Genomic DNA, 5,192 nt, shown 5'->3' on the forward strand with positions numbered 1-5,192 from the left:
AGAGAGAGAGAGAGAGAGAGAGAGAGAGAGAGAGAGAGAGAGAGAGAATGGGAGATGTCTTAACTGTTAGGGATTCAGGACTCTAAGAGGACTGTAAACAGGGTTTAATGGTCTTACTGGGAACCTAGGTCCACAAATCCAGGCAGATGATGCCAGTTCTGATTAATGTACAGGAAATTTAATCTATATCTATTTATTACACACATGACTCCTCAGCAGCATGCAGTAAGGAGGTGATTATGTGCAGGTGATAAAGGTCAATAGTCCATCAATAGTCCACTCTTGACAAACTGATGATGTTCTAATCATGCTTTCAACTATGACACAAACTCATTTCTCCTGTTGTTGACATGTGAAAGTGCTTTGTGTGACTAGATGTCATTCTATGACACTCTCAACTCTTCCCATGGAGAATGTGATTTATAGACTAGAAAAGGTCAGCTACTGGACCAGTATCCTCTTCTCTTCAGTAATAGTTTGATCCAGATCCACAATCTCACACTGCCTGTGACTGACAGTTCTGGTCTGTTTGGGGTTTATCTGGAGGAAAGCATTGTCAACATACACTTGTACATTAGACAGTTGAGACAAAAGATTCTTAAGACAACCACAGCTATCCCATCAGCCACATAGTAAGAATGCCAGCTTGTCATGTGTCTGCAGAACAGAGAGAATGGGTACTGTGTCTCTGGAGCCCCTAGAGGGTCCAGAGTCCATCTTGGGGAGGTTCCCAGCCCCATGCTGTTCTCATTCTCTCCTGTGCTGGCCTGTTTGTATACATCCATTAGCACTTGTAGCCACACAAAATACAAATCTTACAAATACAATCACTTTACACCCACAAAGACTGAGTGTAGACCTGCATGTCCACAATCCCAGCACTCAGTAGACTGAGGCACTAGGGGTAGGTGACCTAGGGATTAAGGAAAATCTATAACTCATAGTAAAATGCTTTTAAAAAAATCGAGGACTGAGGAGATGGGCTCAGTGAATAAAACTGCTTGTCAGGCAAGGCTGATGATCTCAGAAGTAAGATCCTCAGAAGCCACATAAGTCAGACATGGTGGCCTAAGCACTGGCCAACACATCCTACTGGGAGATTACAGGAAAAACAAGAGAATCAGTTGAAGGGAGGACTAGCTCATGGGCCTAAGAAGAGTTTTCTTCTGACCTTTACACCTGTGCTGTGACACATGAGCACCGTGCCCCAGAAAGACACACACACACACACACACACACACACACACACACACACGTGTGTGTGCATCAATATACAAAGGGAATGTATCAAAATTAACTCCAAATTCTAAGCTACTATCTCTTAGGAAGTATGGAATTGGCCCCCTATGCAAGGGGCTCAGGAGTCCCACCTGTAACTGAAGATCTATAGACAGTTATAGGCTTCTAGAAGGAAGAGGGGCAGGTTTAATTATGGTATGGTCCCCAGCCTGTCAATCGTGGTCCAGTGGATGGGCCCATGAGCACATGAGCAGCACACACTGGATTCAGTGATGAATGTGTGTGTGTGTGTGTGTGTGTGTGTAAAGAGGACTCAAAGTTGGGAGGGAGAGAGTGGATGACTGAGGATCTGGGAGGAGCTAGAGAGAGGAGTAAAGGGGGTAGATAGAACAAGGGTATATGTGAAATTCTCAAAAAAAAAACTAATAAAATATATTTAAACAGACAAATACTGTTTTACATTAAAGAAGCCAAATGCAGAGTCTATACAGTGTCTTATCCTATTTATGTTAAATATCCTGAATGCCTTCACCTGTAGAGACAGGCACACCCAGCTAGTGGCAGGAGAAAGCAAGAGACTGGAGGAACTACGAGGAATCATTATGTAATCAGACTAAGGTGGGAGCTGCATGACGCATGAGCATACAAAATCCCACTAATTTTTTTCCACTTTAAAATGATTTCATTAATGTTAAGCAAAATTGACATGTATGTGTGATTTGAAGGTCTCAGAAATACATGCATGTATCATGAAGGCCTGTGATATATTCAATCCTTCATCAAACCTCTTTTTCACTAATCTGAAAAAAACATCCTTAATCACAAGAGCTCAAAGGTAGTATCTTGGTTTGGAGTATGATTACTTTCTTGTTGACAGTACATAAAACAGAAATTTAGAGCCAGGTGGTGGTGGTGCATTCCTTTAAACCCAGCACTTGGGAGGCAGAGGCAGGTGGATCACTGTGAGTTCATGGCCAGTCTGGTGTACAGAGTGGTTTCTACAACATCCATCATGACACAGAGAAACCTTGTTTCATAAAACACCACCACCACTACTAGCACTACCACCATCACCACCACCACAACCAACAACAATAACAAGATGAAATTCAGGCACAGTAATTTACAACCAACAGTGGCATACCTACTCAGTAATTAAAACTTGCTATTATTAGCATGTATACTCCAAAGCTTCTTTGGAAACCCTAATCCCAGTGTAACATGGTTAGGAGACATAACTTTCAGAGAAGATAAAATCCCATGGACTCTGCTCTCAGGAAGGGATTAAAGGTATCACTGCAGGATTTAGTTCCTCATGAAAGGATGCTTGGCACCTCCCCGTTCTCTGCATCCTCTCTCATTCTTCCTTCTTCTGCCACATGAGGACGATAGTGGGATTCTACCTCCTTGACCTCAGACTTCCCAGGCTTCAGAACTGTCAAGTATCTATTATTGATACATTATCAGTCTCAAGTATTCCACAGCAATAGCAGAAAATGAACTAACATGACAATAACATTCAGGCTGGACTGTTGGAGCCTCTGTCTTTTGACATTTTTCAACATCCTCTGGTTTGTCTTCTACTGTTCAACTCCATCATCTTTGAGTTGTTGCTTTCCTGAGAATGCTAGCATTTGTAGCTGTGATGTGTCAGAAACCTGCCTTACTTGTGGAAAATGCATTTGATTGATTTGCAGATTGATCAGCAGTGTCTGTTGGGATGAACATGTTTTTCTTATGGCTTGCAGTCCAGGAATTATGTAAGGAAATATCTACTGCAGTAAGAGGCTGAGCCAAGCATCAGGTTACTTGGGAGCCTCTTGAAGTGCAATCAATTGTGTGGCCCATGGGAGTCAGAATTCATACTTGTCTTCATGACTAGACATCATGATTTAACTTGGAAATCCTCCTCTAGATTCCCTTCTTTCTGTATTTGTAAAGTGAGAATCAAAATATTCAAAGTGCTTCACTTTTCAAAGGCTGCATAAAGATTAGAGAAGGAGTCCTGTGCTTTCCCAATGGCTTTCTTGAAAAAAAAAAAAAACAAAGTACTTCCCTTAATCCCCTCTGTAACAAAATAGACTGAAGAGCCTATTCCTCAGGGATAGGGGGCAAAATGGACTCTCCCTGTACTCACCTCATCCTCATTGAAAGATTTGTTAGCTGACATACCTTGTGCCTTTGTGTAGGGAACAGAGCTCTGGGGAGCACTACTAAGAAGACCAGTCCCTCCTCTACTGTAGTAGGCTGTGTCATAGATTAAAGCATGCATGGTACAGGAGAAGACAAGAGTTCAATATATTCATTTGAAGACTGCTAGGAGAAGACTGGCTCCCACATGGTTAGGAGGAGTGTCTTGTTGCATACCCTGGCAGTGGCACACTTCCAACAACAAGGCCACACCTACTAAGAGTGCTATTCCCTGGGCCATGGGACATGCATATTCCTATCTCTTAAGTTTTACTCATCCATCCTCAGAAGCCACAGGTCGGCTGGATTGACATGGCCCATAAAGACCATATGACCCAATGCCAGGAGCATACACTGAAGACCATCACTGTCACCAACCAACTGCCTTTTAGAGTATTATTGACTAATAAAGCCCTTGAACTGGAGTTACATACTATTAAACTTTTCCCCATAGTACATACACACACATATGTATATGTATAATGTATACGTATACATATATGTATGTATACGTATACATTATACATATATAATATCATTCTTTACATCATCAAAATAGCAATAGCTTGCTACAACTATTTGGTATTTCTAGACAGTATGGACATCAAATTGTAAGGACTTGTCCTCAATGTCCTCAATATCTTCCTGTATCACATAATGGTGTTAATCCTTGAGGACTTGTACCTAATCATTTATGGAAAATGGATATTACTCATATTTCTGGTTTTGAAAAATTAAAATATGTACATGTATCTATTGACACCTTTTCAGGCTTTCTTGTTGCAACTGTTTTAATAGGAGAAACAACTAACAACATAATTACTCATTGCCTACGTTGTTCCTTCATTCTGGGTGTTCCAAATCAGATTATAATAGATGCTGGCTATTGCAGTCGTTCATTTGAGAGATTTTTGTCAACAATTTGATATTACCCATACTACTGGTATTTTTTATAACCTTCAAGGACAGTGTATTGTGGAATGAGCTCATGGAACATCAAAAGAATATCTTCATAAAATAAAAAAAGAGAACTATATCCCCATATTCCACAAAACTATTTAAATCATGCTCTTTTTATTTTAAACTTTTAAAATTTGGATGTTCATGGATGTTCAGATGTTGAACACTTTTGGCATCCTCATACTTCCACTGTGTATATTTTAGTGAAATGGAAGGATCCTATGCCAGGCCAATGGCATGGACCTGGCCCTGTACTCATGTGGGAATGAGGTAATGTGTGTGTTTTTGTAGAGGATGAGAATTGAGCACAGTGGTTGCCAGAAAGGCTGGTGTGACCAATGGAACAATGCAACATTCCTACTGGTCCCCTTACTGATGATAATGATGATAGTTCCTGTACACAGATAAGTCTACTGTGCCTTTGTTTCTAATCCACCAGTGTGGTCCAGAGCAGAGATTCCTCTGGCTAGCAACAATATCCAACTTCTTTGATTTCCTATGACTGGGGAGCCAACACATAATAAGACAATGACTTTTACTGTGCTTAGTTATGGTATTCCTGTTTGTTTTGTGAAGAATGACACAAATAAAGGATGTATATTGACTATCAGTATACAAATTAAAAGCTTGATTTTTTTTAACATTTCAAAAACATCATACAGCATGGAATTCAATTATTTGTGCTGAAGTGGGGGTGGGACTCATGAAAATAAACATGTGTTCCAATTATATATGCTGCTTTCCCATTAGATGAGCTGTCTGTAAATACTATAAGAGTAATCTCTATAGGCTGCATGAGAAAA

Source organism: Grammomys surdaster, unplaced genomic scaffold, assembly GCF_004785775.1.
Source record: "Grammomys surdaster isolate TR1022 unplaced genomic scaffold, NIH_TR_1.0 125753, whole genome shotgun sequence".
NCBI lineage: Eukaryota > Metazoa > Chordata > Mammalia > Rodentia > Muridae > Grammomys > Grammomys surdaster.